The 18,668-nt window shown below is 46.1% G+C and overlaps 1 protein-coding gene across 2 annotated transcripts in view; it reads right to left on the bottom strand.

The window, feature by feature from the left end:
• GPR45 (G protein-coupled receptor 45) overlaps nt 1–9,398 on the bottom strand; it is a 142,764-nt gene extending 133,366 nt beyond the window's left edge. The window contains exon 1 of one of the 2 annotated variants that reach the window (XM_069204445.1): nt 9,335–9,398. The gene's annotated coding sequence lies outside the window, so the exon portion shown is untranslated. Of the gene's footprint in view, nt 1–191; nt 386–9,334 lie in introns of those variants that run through there. The other variant, XM_069204444.1, reaches the window with a different exon arrangement.
• Between the last annotated feature and the right edge of the window lie 9,270 nt (nt 9,399–18,668).

Raw genomic sequence — 18,668 nt, 5'->3', positions numbered from 1 at the left:
GACATTAGTCTGTTCACGCACACCTGCCCGCAGGGTCACACGCTCCCATGGTTGTGCACGCTCGGGGCTCGAGCCAGCTACTTCTAATGTCGGCTGACCGACTGAGGTGACGTGAATGGAAGGGCCAGAGGTGTGCAAGCCAAGAAACCCCTGTGGCCTTGCAGGACGTGCCCCCCCGCCCGGTCACTCACTTGTACGTCTGCGTGTGAACGAAGGCCGACAGAACTGGACCTCCAGCTGCGGGAGCTGCTGGTGCTGTTGGCGGACGCTGCAGCCTCGCGTCCTACTCCCACCTGCTGTGGCTCTCCTCCCGCCGGGCATCCTCCAGGAGCCGAGCTGATGTTGATGCCGGACTCGATTCCGCTCCCTCCTTTCCTGGTTCATGGCTGGGAAACAGCTGGATGTCCCCCGCGTTGAAATTACACTCTGGTGCCTTAAAGGGGAGGAACACTCTCCCTCCGCACCCCCCCCCCCCCCCCCGACTATTCTCATCTGCCGACACAAGGGTCTAATGCGCATCTTAGCCACTGGTCTCAGCTATCAGCCGCTGAAACAGAGGTCACTGAGGCCCGTATTTATACTTTTTTTAGCGCCGCATTTGCGCCGCTTTTTGACGCAAAACGGCGCAAACCTACAAAATACAATGGCATTTTGCAAGTTTGCGCCGTTTTTGCGTCAAAAAACGACGCAAATGCGGCGCAAAAAAAGTATAAATACGGGCCTGAGTGTTTTTCTGGCTCTGTGTAGAAAATGACACTATGTAGGAAAACGAATGTTAATTAATGTTTTTTTTATCAATATTTTTCTGCGCGCTTTTTCTGTATATTTCAATTTAATGAGCGAGCCAGCCAGCCAGTGAACGTCTGTATATTTAGAATCTCCTGCTTGGATACAGATTTTCTATTAGACACTTTTCTGGCCGGGTGAGCCCTAAAGCTCTGTGATGGTATGGTGCATTAGTGTCACACTGCTTATTCAGTTTTTTGATTTATGTAAACACATTCGGCCATCTGTTATTTTATGCCCCAAATTAATGACCAATAGGAAAATTTCAGGACGAGAGATACAAAGAGAAGAGACAGTACATTGTGCAACAAAAGATATTCGCCAGTGAAAATGCGAGCAACTGTTTTGGATGTGTGTTGTAAAGAGAAAGTTAAGGAGACAGCGTCACACGGGGTTGAAGGTGCAAGGCAAGGTAGATCCAAAAATATAGCCAACCAGCAGTTGGATGTTTTGTCATTTCTTAAAAAAAATGCTTTTTATTTTTCCTTTAAGCGTAAATAAAGGCCTTTGTTAGGTTCTGAATATAGCCTTGTAGCCTGCCGCAGCAGACTATACCGGTCATTAAAGGCCCGCTCCAGCAGGGCCGGACTGGCCGTAGTGGGCATCAGGTGTTTTCCCAGTGGGCTGGAAGGGTGGAGGCTGGTTTTGGAGTGGTGGGGACTGGTTTTGTGACTGTGGGCCGGCTTTGCAGCAGTGCTGTGAACTCGGCCTCCAAAACAGCAGCAAACTCGCGATTGTACACCCCTCACTGTGCGTGAAAAGGTAACCCCCTCCCCAGGGGTGGTCAGAAAAAGTTGCCAGGGCTGCTTTGGGTTTCTAGTCTAACCGTTCGCTCCAGCATTAAAGGCCCGATCCGAAGGTATAGCCCAGCTACAGAGGCCTATAAGGCTATTAGAACATTCCACCGCTAGGAGGCTAAATGTTCCAATAAATAACACAAATGCTTCATGGAGCTAAGGGGATTCAAATCCCCTGGGGCCCCTTTAGGCCTTTGTTCACAGCAACAGGTGTGAACCTTACAACATTGGAATGTTGGAGCTCCAGGCCTCTACCGGTCCTTAGAAGCCCAGAGCACTCTATTATTTTCAAGAGAGATCCTAACTTTCCAGTGTTCTAGTTCAGAATCCTGTCCACAGGGCCATAGTTTCAGGGGAGGTGTTTGGGGTGTTACGCCCACTAATAAAATGTATTTCCTGCCATGTAGTTGGTTACAGGTGCTTTCAGTCAGGTATTTTGAGATGCCAGTCTGACTTCAGCAGGAATTTGTATGTACACACAGACAAAAACATGCACACACTCTCTCACTCTCTGCGTTCAAAGTCTGCAAAAATATTGGTTATTTTACAAAAAATGTGTTTTTCCTCTTTACTCCCACCAATCCACATTTCTCTCCCTTTTCACTGACCCCTTAGGCCCCTCTCATGCATCCTGCTTGTTGTATAATGTATTTAAACATTATATGCCCATCTGATTGTCGGAAAATCTTAAGCTCACAACGCCCCCGCCTCCCAATCTCACTGACCAAGCTACTGCCCTGCCTATATAGTGCCACTGTGACAACTGTGGCAAAGCCAAGGGAATATGAAGGTCTGATTTTTGTAAGAGAAAGGCAGTTGCTTGCCGTTGCCAACCCTGCCAGCTGTGTAGAGTACTACTGCAAAATCCTTCAAAACTTACCTGAGTCTTGTAATCTTTCAAGACTTTTCAGCCTCATTGCAAGTGCTGTAGAAAAAGTAAGATGCAAAAATCACCTGGGTAAATTCCACTACTTTGCTCCATCGGATCGCATTCTGAGATTTTGCAACTCGTTTTACCGCAAAGTATGCTACCACAAAGTATTCCACCTAAACCAGTGTATACATTCCTTGCAAATTGTAGAGGCAAGAACCAGGAGCCAATCACAACTGGGGTAGAACTCATGATTTTATGTAGGAGCAAAATTGTGAAGTTACTTTTGCCATCTGTTCATGTAGATGTTATTATGGGTCAGCTGAATGGACACATGACTGAGTAGGTGTAGGAAGTTGGCTCTGGATATACAATCTCAAAGTAAGAGTTAGTGTGCACAGAGCCCAATGGTTCCCCTCAGAGGTAAGATAGTGGCAAAATTAGATAATTTTAATGCTCAATTTTGTGGTAGTGTGGTCGAGCAGTAGGCTTATCAGAGGGTAGTGTTAAGCATTTGTTGTACACACACAGGCAATAAACGAGGAACACACACTCAAAGACTTAACTCCAGGCCAATAGTTTTTATATAGAAAAATATCTTTTTTAAATTTATTTTTAGAATCACAAGTTCAAGATTTGAAGTAAATACATAAAATGCAAGGTACTCCACATAGGTAAGTTAGGAACTTTGAACTATAGCAATAGCATACACAGTTTTAGTAAAAATGGTGATAAGCTATTTTAAAAGTGGACATTGTGCAAAAATCAACAGTTCCTGGGGGAGGTAAATAATGGTTAGTTTGTCAGGTAAGTAAGACACTTACAAGTCTAAGTTCCTGGGTATAGGCAGCCCACTGTTGGGGGTTCAAGGCAACCCAAAAGTTACCACACCAGCAGCTCAGGGCCGGTCAGAGGTCAAAGAGGTGCCCATAGGCGCCTATGAAGAACAGGGGTGCTCTGGTTCTAGTCTGCCAGCAGGTAAGTACCAGTGTCCTCGGAGGGCAGACCAGGGGGGTTTTGTAGAACACTGGGGGGGGACACAAGTAGGCACACAAAACACACCCTCAGCGGCACAGTGCAGTGTGCAAAGCAGGCGTCGGGTTTTGTATTAGAATCAATATAGGGACCCACGGGTCACTCTAGCAGTGCAGGCAGGGCACAGGGGGGCTTCTCGGGCCAGTCGCCAACTGGGCTAGGCAGAGGGTCGCCTGAGGGTCACTCCTGCACTGAGGTTCGGATCCTTCTGGTGCTGGGGGCTGAGGGTGCAAAGCTTGGTCCAGGCATCGGGTTCCTTGGTACAGGCAGTTGCGGTCAGGGGAAGCCTCTGGAGTCTCTCTGCATGTGTCGTTGTGGGAGTCCAGGGGGGTCGTCTCGGGTTACTCACGAGGTCGCAGTCGCCTGGGAGTCCTCCCTGTAGTGTTGGTTCTCTGGAGCTCGAGCCCGGGGCGTCGATTGCAGAGGGTGAAGTCTCACGCTTCCGGCACGAAGAGTGAGGTCTTTGAAAGTTGCAAAGTTGTTGCTGTTGTTGAACAGAGCCGCCTGCTCATGGGAGTTTCTTGGTCCTTTGGTTCAGGGCAGTCCTCTGAGGCTTCAGAGGTCACTGGTCTCTGTCAGATGCGTCGCTGTTGCAGTTTTTCTCGAGTCAGGAGACAGGCCGGTAGGGCTGAAGCCAAAGCAGTTGTCATCTCCGTCGTCTCTGCAGGGCTTTCAGGTCAGCAGTCCTTCTTGTTTCAGGTTGCAGGAAACTGGTTTCCTGGGTTCTGGGGTGCCCCTAAATACTAAATTTAGGGGTGTGTTTAGGTCTGGGGGGCAGTAGCCAATGGCTACTGTCCTGGAGGGTGGCTACACCCTCTTTGTGCCTCCTCCCTGAGGGGAGGGGGGCACATCCCTAATCCTATTGGGGGAATCCTCCAATCTCAAGATGAAGGATTTCTAAAGGCAGGGGTCACCTCAGCTCAGGGCACCTTAGGGGCTGTCTTGACTGGTGAGTGACTCCTCCTTGTTTTTCTCACTATCTCCTCCAGCCTTGCCGCCAAAAGTGGAGGCATTTCCTTACAGTAGGAAAGAGCAGGTATAGCACATTTGGGGCAAAGCTACAGAGCCTGGGTCTGGAGGACTTAAAGCAGGAAGATGGGACAGTGGTCTATTATAAGTCCTCATCTCAGAAAACAGATGATTTATGTTGACAGGGTTTCTCCACACAGTAGAAACTTTTTGGGAAGGTATGTGGTCTTGGAACTGTATGACTTGGGGGTCGAACTTTGGGAAGATAGGACAAAATCTATGAAGGGTTTTGGTATTATGGCCTGCATTTGAATTAAGCTGAGTGAGGCAACAAAACCAAAGGGTGGTGCACACTTCGATGCCGTGTGTGCGTGCGGTATGCCTCCAAGATGTTTATTGGGCTTGATACTTCAGGCACCAAAGATTTGTAGTTAAACTTCATGATTCTCAAAAGGGGCTCAGTAGGGGTTTGCATGCCGAGGGATATGAGAGAGTTATTTTTGCCTTTATCCACTATCAGAATTCTCTGCTGTTTGCAGACACTGAGAGTAGGTGTAGACACCCTCTCTCTTCAGTGAACAGAGCAAGTATCTTGCATACATCCTGCTGCAGTTTCGGAACCTGGGTTTATAAGATGGCAGCTTTTCCATGCTTTGCTTGTATGCATCCTGGATATGGTTTTACAAGCCATCTTGAGCACTTGGACTCTTGGTTCTTTATTGTACATGTCTGCTAGCTCAGTGTTCAGTGGCGTAACGGCCCCTGGAGTCCCACAGTGTGGGGGGCCCCTAGCTCCAAAGAGCCCCCTTAGCACAGCCATCTGGCCTGAGAGCTCCTGAGTGAGTCCACAGGGAAGCCCTCCATGTACTGCGCGGGGGTCCCCCTCATGCCTCGTTACACCACAGTCACGGCAACCTGCTGGAAGGGAGTTAAGGACAGCAAGTACTTCTTTGTCTATGAATGAATGGCCAAGGACATAATGTTTTGAGCCACCTTGCTTTAGGAAAATTTAATCAAGTTTTCTAGAGTCCATATGTGGGATAGCTAATGGTATGGCTCTGTCACCAAATTTAGGGGTTGAACAGCCGAAAGGGGAGACCTTGGGGAATATTGAGGGTGGCTGAGCAGGAAAGACCCTATTTTAGAGCAACATCCTCTTCTAATGCTCTGCTTTTGGCCACGTGGAGCCTTGAGTCCTTCACTGCACCCAAATCTCTGGGCTCCCACTATCTCTCAGACATTTTCCTTTCTTACGCTTTGTGTAGGAGGCTGGCTATCTCTGTAGTGAGCAAAGCTGGGCACACTGTGCAGGGGGTCCAGGCAACCACACGTTAGTTTACATGGGCAAAAACTAGCTCACCTAATGCTCTAGTTTTTAAGGTAGCTTGGTCGAGCAGTTAGGCCAGTCTTGGAGAAGTGCAAAGCATTTATTGTACTCACTGCATCAATCTTGCAACTCACACACTCAAAGGAATAACTCAAGACCAATTTATAAAAATACTTCAGATTTTTATGTAAATGTTAACACCAAGATCATCGGAATTTGGTAAGTACTTTTCAAGATATTAATTTTTGAGGTTTAATAAAATAGTCTTTTATGCGTAATTATGCACCATAGGAATCAATGGCGGATCACCTTTAGAAAAACATATAAAATTGTACAGTTGGTTTACCAAGTTCTTCTTTTGCAGGTTGGTCCGGTTCATCGGTGGGCACACTGTGCCAGTGGGAGTAGTTCAATTGGTCCCGGTTCTGGCGGAGCAGCGGGAAAATGTTTTTGGAGCTGGTACAGGGCCACTGCGAGGGACCACTTGGAAAAGTGCTGCACATGTACGTTTAAAGATGCGTCTATGGGGTCCCACTGGAGTATCAAGGTTGCACGGGATAGGTGGTTCTTAGGGTACAGCAGGTTGTTTGGTGCAGGGCACCGGGTTGCCGGGTGCAGAGGGAATCTGTGAGCCAGGAGCCGTGCGCGAGGATGACCTCAGTAACAGGAGGTAAGTTGGTTCAAGTGTCGTTTGCAGAACAAAGGGGGCATCCTGGTGGGAGTTCCATGGTGTTCCTGAAGTCACTAGACTAGAGATCCCTCCTTGTCCTTTTGCAGCCCAGGGCAGGCTTTTTTTCTGGATATCCGACGTTAGCTGACCAATATCCAAGGTATTGTCACGGTATGGCCATTGTAGATCACAGTACCACCAAACTTAGCACATCGGCAGGGTTTGTCCTCGTGGTCTTTGGGATGCAATTTAGTCTAACTGCGGCATCCAGTTCAGGAGTTAGCAGCTGGTTCATGAAGGGACCCTCACTGGCTTGATGGTTTCTTTGGGTTGTAGAGTAGAAACTCCACTCTGGAAGGAGTTCTCAGGTGATTGGTGAAGCCTGGAGGTCTTCTGTTTTTTTTGTAGAGTTGTCCAGTTGTCCAGCAGCTCCTCAGTGCGAATGTCAGGTCCTGGGTGCAGCAGACAGGGTTTGGCGGCTTTTCTTTGGTGCAGCAGGTCCACAGTCCTCGTGCTTTAGTTCTTCTTGGTGCTGGTCTTCTTTTTCTCCAGCAAATCTGATTTCCTGGCCTAGGGGTACCGTCTAAATACTAAATTTAGGGGGCATTTTAGGGGGAACCTGGTAGTGACCAATGGGTCACCTACCTTAGGGTTGCTACACCCACTAAGTGACCCTTCCGGGGGGCAGAGGTCACATCCCTATACCTAGTTGGCTATTTCCCTTCCATCCAAGATGGAGGAAAATGAAATGGAGTGTCCACTTTGCAGGCAACACCTTAGGGGTGGTGCATGCCAGGTGGGGCCACTCCTCCTAACCTTTGTGTATTTTCCAGCCGTTGCTCCTGCCAAAAGTGGGGGTTTGCAAATGGGGCAGCCATCTGCTGCTAGCAGCAGGCCTGGGGGTTGAGTTTCAAAGGCGGTAAGCCCTTTGAAGCTCATCACCAGGGCAGTGCAACTTTCTGAGGGAGGGTGTGTTAGCACTTCCACCCAGGAGGGGCATTGTTCTACAATGCAGAGAGACAGACCTCTCCCACAAGGTTATAGATTGGGGCCCGTATTTATACTTTTTGACGCTAAACTGCGCTAACGCAGTTTAGCGTCAAAAATTTTTGCGCCGGCTAACGCCATTCTGAAGCGCCATGCGGGCGCCGTATTTATTGAATGGCGTTAGCCGGCGCAAGCAGACCGGCGCTGCCTGGTGTGCGTGGAAAAAAACCACGTACACCAGGCAGCGCCGGCGTAGGGAAAAATGGCGTTAGGGCATCTTAAAAATGGTGCAAGTCAGGTTGACGCTAAAAAGTCGCCTCCACCCGATTTGCGCCATTTTTTACGACGCCCAGACGCCATTTACATGACTCCTGTCTTAGCAAAGACAGGAGTCATGCCCCCTTGCCCAATGGCCATGCCCAGGGGACTTATGTCCCCTGGGCATGGTCATTGGGCATTGTGGCATGTAGGGGGGCACAAATCAGGCCCCCCTATGCCAAAAAAAATTATACCAAAAAAAAAAAATTATACTTACCTGAACTTACCTGAATGTCTCTGGGATGGGTCCCTCCATCCTTGGGTGTCCTCCTGGGGTGGGCAAGGGTGGCAGGGGGGTCCCTGGGGGCATGGGAGGGCAGCTGTGGGCTCATTTTGAGCCCACAGGTCTCTTAACGCCTGCCCTGACCCAGGCGTTAAAAAGCGGCGCAAATGCGGGTTTTTTTGACCCGGCCACTCCCGGGCGTGATTTTTGCCCGGGAGTATAAATACGACGCATTTGCGGCGCAGTCATTTTTTTGGACGGGAACGCCTACCTTGCATCTCATTAACGCAAGGAAGGCGTTCACGCAAAAAAATGACGCTCTTTCCTCCTACTTTGGTGCTAGACGCGTCTAACGCCAAAGTATAAATATGGCGTTAGTTTTGCGCCGAATTTGCGTCGAAAAAAACAACGCAAATTTGGCGCAAACAGAGTATAAATATGCACCTGGATGTCTGGTGGTGGCAGGCTGGATAGAACCAGTCAGCAACCATGCCAGGGTAGTTAACTTTTGCAGGAGGTACCTCTAAGGTGACCCCTGGGTACATTTTATAATAAATCCATCACTGGCACCAGTGGGGATTTATCATTCTGAGTTGTTTAATACCAAACAATCCATGGTTCAGAGTTGCCATTGTGTAGCTAAGAAACTCGTGCAGACCAGTGTCCAGCACATGCATTTAAAATGGCTGCTCTGTTCACTCACTAGGTACCAGGTTTGGTAAGTACACAGTGGGGGCATAATGCTCATGCAACTATGCCCTTACATACACTATATAGTGCACCCTGCCTTAGTGCTGGAAGGCCTTCCAGTTGGGTGATGTAGCCGGGAGTTGGAATTCCCGGCTACATCATGGGTTACATCGGGAACGGAGTCCCGGTTTCCTGACCCGTGTGAGGACCATGACGACATCGGGAATCCGGGTGGGCGGATTCCCGATTCTTTGTCGAAATACCATAGTGACGAGGATGCGATCACCTTCACTGGGAACCCGGATATCCGGGTTGCCGAGATCATAAAAAGAAACAACGGACTACGCGCGGGGGGAGGCATTAGAGGAAGAGGACGCCGAAGAAGACGCGAGCACAGAGAGAGAAAGAAAACAGGAGCCAGCAAGACGACCAGCGACCGAGGAACCAAAGAACTCCAGTGTCAAGGACACTGCAACAAGGAAAGAGGTTCCAGAAGGACACGAACTCCGCCAGGTACGGTCCTATATAAAGAACACCCTCCGATTTAATCGTGGAAGGGAGAGGGCTCTCTCTCTCTCTCTCTCTCTCTCTCTCTCTCTCTCTCTCTCTCTCTCTCATATCTGCACAAACTTGCACCACAAAATAAAAAACCCAGACTCACCGGTATTTCCGTTCCTCTTGGTTTCGGTCCACCTGGGAAACCCACGGAAACTACCATCGCCTGTCAAGAGGAACCCTGGGGAAGAAGAAGACAGTGTAGAATTAATAACCAACAGGCCACATACCTTGGACATTGTCACAGTTAAACTGGATATAATAAAACCACATTTGCACACCCCGATTGAGTATCATAGTCCTTATTATCATATTATCACCACGCCCACTCCCACAGGTGACTTATCTATATTGCATGCAGGGTGTAGTGGACAAGGCACACAGGCAGTGTGCCATGTTGAGTTTGCATTTTGGGATTGCATCAGGACACTCACCCTGCAATGTCAGTGTTGGGTGCATCTGGATGCATGGCCATAGTGGCACAATCAGTGCTGCTGCCCTCAGGGGCCTACCCTTAGTACCCCATGCCTTAGGTCTCTAAGTACCATTTACTAGGGACTTATGGTGGCAGCTAAAGGTGTTGCCAAATAACTTTGCAATTTTTAGGGAAAGACCACTGGCACCGGAAACCTGGTTAGCAGGATCCAAGTGCACTACAGTCCAAGTTGCATCCAGAAACCAGGCAAAAAGTCAGTTGGGGAGGTACTGCAACAAAGTGCCAGTTTCCCACACTTTGTGCATGGATAACAATGTTGGGCCAGTATGCGGTCAGGGTGCGGCAGATACTATGTTTACTTGTCTACTGTCTGTCCCCCACTTTACCAGTGTAAGTTTGACATTATGAACGAGGGTAACTCCAGTGGACCATGGGGGCTTGGGGTAGACCAGGCAGCAGGGAGCCCGAGAACACTGGCTCATGTTTTCCACCTCCAGGCCTCATTATTTCATTGTTTGCATAAGGCTTTCAGGCTGCTTAAGCAAGGTTACCACTGCTGGGCTGCCAGAGCGGTATCATTTTACTATTTTTGTAATCTACCAAGCTCTACTATCCACTGCACACTACAGAAATCTGCAATCTTATTTCTCTCTATGACTTTGAATTCATATTTTTAACTGAGAGTTGGTATTATGATGCTGCTAGCTCGGCCATTGCACTTGATAACCTACCAGATTCAAGATCATTACATTTGATGGACTGCAGAGTAGATGTGGTGGGGGTTGGCTGTTATATTTAAATGCCTCTATTCTGTTTCCTTGTTGTAATTAGACCTGTTTGACTTGGTAGAATTCCTTGGTTTTAAGGTGAATTTTGATATACTGTCTTCCTCATACTGATCATTTTAAAATCTTTTTTTATTTTATGTTCTCTGTGATGTTGTCTAGCTTCACAATTCTTCCACTTGGCTATTTCACCTCACGAGTGGATTAACCTGTGTTCTTCCTTTGGTCGAACAGTTTGTTCCAGGCCCTACGAATGCTCATGAACACACTCCGGATCTTTTTATTTTTCTACTCACCCTAACATCACTCATATACAAAATCTAAACATACCCTGGAAAAATCATTTTTTGATCTTGTTCACCTGACTCCTTGACTTTAAGGCCTTCACCTCAATCAATAGTTATTTGTGTCACAGCCCTGTCGAAAAGTAATGCAGGAATCTCTTGTAACAGCTTTGAGTTCTATTGCATCACCATCTACCCAGGATTCCTCTTACAAAGTGGGTACCACAGCGTTGAGTGAGCTCTTTAACCGTTGGAGTGAGCCTGCCTTTGATGAAGTACCTCCTGGGAAAAAGTGTTTTTTTCTTACATGAAGCAAATTGTCTGAGGTCTAGTTCAGTAAAGAACTATGTCAACTGAAGAAAGTCTATCAAAAACTAGAGACATTATGGCATTTGACCTGGGGCTTTGATAGTAAACTAATCTACTCAACCAGTCTTAAGAATTTGATCAGGGAAGCAAACATGTATTATTATACTCCTCAACTGCAATCATCAGGCAAATCTCCTAAAGAGATTCTTAAGACTTCTACTTTTTTACTCAGCCAAATGTCGGAATTGGTACATTTCCAGTACTCAACCTGTGATGATTTACCCACTTTGTTTCTCTGAAAAAATTGATTTTTTTTTATCAGTTTGGGCCCGCACAAAATGCTGTCCCTGGTGAGTTACCCAGTGTTTTCCTCTGATCTGGCACACTTAAGTGAACTTCTTTTGACTCTCTTTTCACGTCTCTTCTTCATTCTCTTTTACATTCCACCAAATCAGGTTCCCCCTCTGGGCCCTGTCCATCCCACCTATTATATCTAGGCATTGACTCTGTTGTCCCTGGTTTTACACTTTTTTGCAACTCATCTCTAGAGATTGCAGTGGGGTCCCAGCTATTTGGAAATATGCCATAGTCTCTAAGATAACTGCAGACCCTGCTGTTTTGTCTAATTGCGGCCCAGTTTCTTTATTGTCGATATCCATTAAGATCGTGGAAAAGCATGTTAATAATATTTTGTAATCCTAGCTCTCTACTCATTTGGTGTTGAACTCAGTTCAATTGAGTTTCAAACCCCTACAGAGCACAGAGTCAGCACTTGCTGCAGTCGTGGAAGCAATGTACTTGGGGCCGTATTTATACTTTTTGGCGCACAACTGCGCCAACGCAGTTGTGCGTCAAAAATTTTTACGCCGGCTAACGCCATTCCAAAGCGCCATGCGGGCGCCGTATTTATGGAATGACGTTAGCCGGCGGAGCTGCCTGGTGTGCGTAAAAAAAAATGACTTACACCAGGCAGCGCCGGCGTAGGGGAAAATGGAGCTTGGGCGCCAAAAAATGGGGCAAGTCAGGCTGAGGCAAAATTTTCGCCTCAACCCGATTAGCGCCATTTTTTTTTACTCCCAACCCCCATTGAAATGACTCCTGTCTTAGCAAAGACAGGAGTCATGCCCCCTTGCCCAATGGCCATGCCCAGGGGACTTCTGTCCCCTGGGCATGGTCATTGGGCATAGTGGCATGTAGGGGGGCACAAATCAGGCCCCCCTATGCCACAAAAAAAATAAAACAAAATACTTACCTGAACTTACCTTACGTTCCCTGGGATGGGTCCCTCCATCCTTGGGCGTCCTCCTGGGGTGGGCAAGGGTGGCAGGGGGTGTCCCTGGGGGCATGGGAGGGCACCTCTGGGCTCCTTCCGAGCCCACAGGTCCCTTAACGCCTGCCCTGACCAGGCGCTAAAAAACGGCGCAAAAGCGGCTGAATGTCCTTTTTTTTGACCCACCCACTCCCGGGCGTCATTTTTGCCCGGGAGTATAAATACAGCGCACATGCCTCGGAGTCATTTTTTAGACGGGAACGCCTACCTTGCATATCATTAATGCAAGGAAGGTGTCCACGCTAAAAAATGACGCAAACTCCATGAACTTTGGCGCTAGATGCGTCTAACGCCAAAGTATAAATATGGAGTTCGTTTTGCGTCGAATTTGCGTTTAAAAAAAACGACGCAAATCCGGCGCAAACAGAGTATAAATATGCCCCTTGGTACTCTACCAAAGGGGTAGTGCAGCACTGCATCACTGCCTTCCATATCATTTCCCATGAAGTCCTCTTACTTCGGACTTGTGCGATAGGAGTGGGGGGCGTAGCACAAAATTCTCTCATTTCTTACCCTAACCGATGCTGTCAGGAGATTAAGATTCAATCGTCTGTGTCTAAATCCTTTCTTTTGCAATATGTAGTCCCTTAGGGCGCCTCATTGAGTGCCACTCTATTCAACATCGACGTATCCTTTTTGGAACAACTCATGCACTACTTTGGTCATTTTTTCTGAATGGATGCAGGTATCACTCAACTGGTTATCTGAATGGGCAAGTCTCAAAACTAGAACAGCTCTTTATTTGTTTGCATTTAAGTGCAGCTGACTGGATGGTTTGTAATGCTCCTAAAATTAACTCTGAAAAGATGGAGATCTTTGTACTAGGGCCTTCTAGCTCCCTGCAGACAGCTTGTGGCCTTCAAATTTAGGCCCAGCTCTTGCCCCCATGAAGACTGTTAAAAATCTTGGCTTTCACTTTGATGACAAGCTCTCTTTTTTTACTCAAGCAACACCTCTATTTCTTATTGTTTGTTTCCGGTTAAAGACCCCTGAACAAATCTTTCCTTATCTGTCTACTGACTTCCATAAGGCAGTGACCCAAACTCTTACTCTAGTAGGGCTTGATTATTTTAACAACATTTTTTCTGGGAGCCCCAGAAGGTGGTTATAAAAGTTGCAATAACTTCAGAATTTGGCTGTTTGCCTTATCTATGGACTAGGAAGAAGGATTTATATTACCCCTTATAGCCGTGCACTTCGTTGACCTCCAGAAGAGAAGTGGATTCACTTTAAGTTACTTTGCCTGTTTCACCATGTCTTGAGAAACACTGCACAAGGTAACTTCAGGACCAATTTCATTTATATTCACCTTACTGGGTTGCCCGCTCAATGACAGTTAATAACACTTTCCTGAGAGGCAGAGATGGTGTTACTTTGAATAAGGATTCTACTTTTGAGGCAGAAGCAGACAGTTTACTTAGGGCATCTACCATACTAAAAAGAAGTTTGGTAAAATTAGGAGCATTACTGTTTTTCAAATTTCTGTTTGTCTCATTACTTAAATATTTTTTTTTGTTCGTACATAGATTGACTTACAAAGAATGCATTATAATGTTTCCTCCACATCTTCCAATTTCAATTAAAGAGTAAACCGTTTACAGTTTTCAAATCTGGTCTTCACGTTCAGTGAAGTTGGAGGGACAATGTTGTCTAGGGCTGTAATAGTTGTACTCTCAACTGTTTGCCAACAGAAAGGAGGGTCAGCCAAGTCCAATACCACATGATCAACTTTGCCCACTTTTTGCAATAGCAGGTAATATTGCAGCTCTTAACGTCCAATGGTGAGTGATAACAGTGTGAAACTTTAATGCTTTTATGATGATTTCTCTGTGGATCCCACAATATTGCAATGGACAAAAAAGTAATCTGACCATGATACAATTTTTAGGGTAGGAATTTAAATTTTATGCAGGAGAGTGGTCACCAGTGATGCAGCAGTTCCCAGAGCCGTGAGGGATCCATTGCATCCTGATATTTGCTGTATTCTACTACACCAACAGCAATCAAAGGGGTCATTTTCCCAGCTTTCACCAAGGCTCACTAAGACAATTGCAGTTTGCAAACAGATGGTTGCTATATATTATGCCACAATGTTTGTTACATAATTTCTCAGATAATTGGGAATTCTGTAGAACTTCTTAGGTTTACCATCTCTTGAAATTACACCATCACCCCTAGAACGATGATCACACCATTTAAATGACATCCCACACATTTTTGCACTTTGTTTACAATATTTAGGTTTAGTGTCTGACCCAGCATGTTCAGTATTCCAATCTTTTAGCAATATCACTCTGGTGAGATTCCAAATTCTAACATCCTCAGTTTTGTTGGCATTTCTGAAAAGTTTAATTATGTTCCTGGGTTCCATAAACTTTGATCCTGGCTGAGCTCCCACTGGTGATTTTATTTTCACCCAGTCACCCACTTCTACATTTAGGGGCATATTTATACTCCGTTTGCGCCGGAATTGCGTCGTTTTTTTGACGCAATTTCGACGCAAAACTAACTCCATATTTATACTTTGGCGTTAGACGCGTCTAGCGCCAAAGTCCATGGAGTTAGCGTAATTTTTTAGCGTGGACACCTACTTTGCGTTAATTATATGCAAGGTAGGCGTTCCCGTCTAAAAAATCGACTCCGAGGCATGTGCGTCGGATTTATACTCCCGGGCAAAAATCACACCTGGGAGTGGGCGGGTCAAAAAAAATGACGTACGGCCGCTTTTGCGCCGTTTTTTAGCGCCTGCAAAAGGCAGGCGTTAAGGGACCTGTGGGCTCTGAAGGAGCCCAGAGGTGCCCTCCCATGCCCCCAGGGACACCCCCTGTCCCCCTTGCCCACCCCAGGAGGACACACAAGGCTGGAGGGACCCATCCCAGGGAGATTACGGTAAGTTCAGGTAAGTGTTATTTTTTTTTTTTTTTGTGTCATAGGGGGGCCTGATTTGTGCCCCCTACATGCCACTATGCCCAATGACCATGCCCAGGGGACAGAAGTCCCCTGGGCATGGCCATTGGGCAAGGGGTCATGACTCCTGTCTTTGCTAAGACAGGAGTCATTTCCATGGGGGTTGGGAGTCGTAAAAAAATGGCGCAAATCGGGTTGAGGCGAAAAAATTGCCTCAACCTGACTTGCCCCATTTCTTGACGCCCAAGCCCCATATCCCCCTACGCCGACGCTGCCTGGTGTACGTCGTTCTTTTTAACGCACACCAGACGGCGCCGGCGGCTAACGCCGGCTAACGTCATTCAATAAATACGGCGCCCGCATGGCGTTAGCCGGCGCTAATTTTTTTGACGCAAAACTGCGTTGGCGCAGTTTTGCGTCAAAAAGTATAAATATGGCCCTTAATTCCTTTACCACATTTCTAGCATCAAAATATTTCTTACGTTTAATCATCTTCTCACACTCCTTGCTTCTCTGGCTGTCACTCACAGAGACATTCACCCAACCTTTATTCCGATTTATCCACCCAGGCAGCAGCTTGGAATTGGGTTTCTTCCCTCAAAACAAGTCAAATGGTGCCCTGTTGTCACATGGGGAGAGGGGCGATCTGAAACCAAATGTTTTTGTAATTCCTTCAACTAGTCCTATCGTCTACTCTTGGCCAACTGATATCCTTCCTTAAGAGTCCTACTGAACCTGTCTACCATCTCATTGGATTAGAGATAGCATAACTCAGATTTCTTGTGTTTCACCACATAAGACACCAAAAACTCCTCCACTTCTGTGGAGGAAAACTGCACCCCATTGTCCGTCAAAATGCTGCTTGGAACCCTTCTCTCCCGGAGAGTCCTTCCAAAAACCTAATTACAACACCCGAGTTGATAGCAGACACACATACAATCTCAGGCCACGAATCCACCACAACAAATAGGGTGTAACCTTGTAACCTTTCAACAGACGTACTAGGTCAAGAGCTATTTCTTGCCATGGGCCACTCGGTAATTCCCTACAAACTATGGGCACACACCTAATTTTGTGTATTTTTTCACCTTCCTTTACATTCATGACAATCACAAATCTTCCTCTTTGTCTCAATGTCCAACCCTGGCCATTGGAAATCTGATCTCATCCTTTCTTTGCACATGCCCAAGTTTCCTTCTTGAGCCATATTAATGCTTCTACTCCTGATGCTCACTGTAGCAACCAAACAATCACCCCTGAAAACCAAACCATCATGAACAGAAAGCTCACTCTTGACTATTTAAAATGGGCAAATTTCACCGCTTAATTTGCTTTTAACAGACCATCATTTCACAGTGGTGAGAATAATTGATATCAAGGTTTCATCTTTCCTCACTTCTGATTTCCATTTATCTTGCTGATGGCCTTATCTATTACCACACACACCATTTCATCTGCCCACATGGCATCTTCCAAATCATCACACCATCCATCTTAACCATCTGTGGCCAATCTGGACAAACAATCTGCAGTGAAATTTAGCACTCCTGGAAGGTAGTCAACTGAGAATGTGTATTCCTGTAGCTCAAATACCAACTTGCAAATTCTGGCAGAATTACCATCTAACCCCTTTTTCATGAAAATTTCTCTTAGAGGTTTATGGTTTGTTCCCACTGTGAAAGCTCTGCCCGGTAAGAAATACTTGCATTTTTGTAAATGACCAGCACACTGCCAAGGCCTTTTTTCAATGATAGAGTAATTGTGTTCTATTCCTTTTAGTGCACATGATGCACAAGCAATTGTGTGCTCCTCCCCGTTAGCAATCTGAAGTGGAACCAGCCTTTGTACCTTTGTTGCTTGCATTTGTAACTAACTTTGTCAGCCTGTATACCTTGAATTAATTTAAGTTTGGAGCATTCTATAATTCACCCTTAATTGCATCAAGGTACTACTGACATTCATCACTCCAAACCATTTCCATCCCTTTCCTGCACAGACTCCGCATCATCAACGTTTGCGAGACATGTTGCTTATAAATTTACTATCAAATTTTGCCATGCCCCAAAAGAACACTACCTCGTCCTTGTTCTTGGGAGGACTCAGCTTGCATATGGTTTCTACAAACTTGTATTTAAGTTTAACCCCTCCTGGAGTCATGATATGACCTAAATATGACATTTCAGACTTGCCAAACAAACATTTTTCAAAATTCAAGGACAGTCCCAAAACTGCAAATACTCTTCTATGCTCATGACAAATTGTTTCATAAATAAGCACATCGTCCTGGAAACACTGCACTCCCTCCAACTTTCCATGCACTAAAACCATAAGTCTCTTGCATGCTGATGCCGCTTGTACAAGCCCAAAGGGCATCTAAAAAAATTAAAGCCTCCCAGGGGTATTATGAAGACATAAGATCCTGTGTATCAGGATGTAATTTGATCTGATGATACACAGATTCAAGATCTAAAGTAGTAAAACACTTGCATCACAAATTGTGGATATCATTTCTAAAATGTTTGGCAATGGGAATTTATCTACCACTACCTCTTTGTATAATCCCCTTAAATCTACACATAGGCAAATAGCTCCTGATGGTTTCTTTGCCACCACTGTTGGTGCTAGCTATTCTGTGGCTTCCACTGAGGTTATAATGCCTTCTGTCTCCAATCTATGTAGCTCTCTGTGTACATTTTGTTGCACACTCCGATGAGTTTTCCTGATCCTGGTTGAGACAGGCATGGCCTGGTCAGAGTTTAATGTAGTGGAGATATTCCCTGACACACCCCAGTCTTTTAGAAAAAACATCAGGGAACCAATTTGCAAAATCAGGACACCCCTTCATCACTTGTCTGACCCCCAAATTAAGGCTGAGCATTAGGATCCAGATAAATACCTAATTCTTTCTGGTAAGGCCATCCCAGGATATTGTCACTCTTATATGCTACATATAGCTTAGCAGGGATAATATGTCCTTTAAACTCCACAGTGTTTGTAAAATAGCCCTGCATCTTTATTTTCTGTCCTCCATAACCTCCTGGCCTGACATCCATGCAGTGAAAACGTATGCTGGGAAACTCTTTCTTATAAACACCCTCATCAATGATGGTCTATCTTGAACAGGAGTCAGATGCCATTTTATCTTCTACATTGCTCACTATGACTCTGTCAGCAGGATTGCCAGGAGCTCTGCTATCCATTCTTCCTTCATCAATGTGCAACACTTTTTCTCATCCAACTTCTTGTACACTGCAGTTTTCATAACTTTTCTCCTTTGGCTTTCCAGACGTATCAGAATGAGAGGGACCAGCCTTACAAAAATGGCAACATCTCATAAAATGACCCCTAGCCCCACACTGATGATACACAGCTTTCACAGCTGGCCATGC

The sequence above is a fragment of the Pleurodeles waltl genome, chromosome 8 (assembly GCF_031143425.1).
Source record: "Pleurodeles waltl isolate 20211129_DDA chromosome 8, aPleWal1.hap1.20221129, whole genome shotgun sequence".
NCBI classification, from domain to species: Eukaryota; Metazoa; Chordata; class Amphibia; order Caudata; family Salamandridae; genus Pleurodeles; species Pleurodeles waltl.
This window is presented reverse-complemented; position numbering and strand designations above follow the sequence as displayed.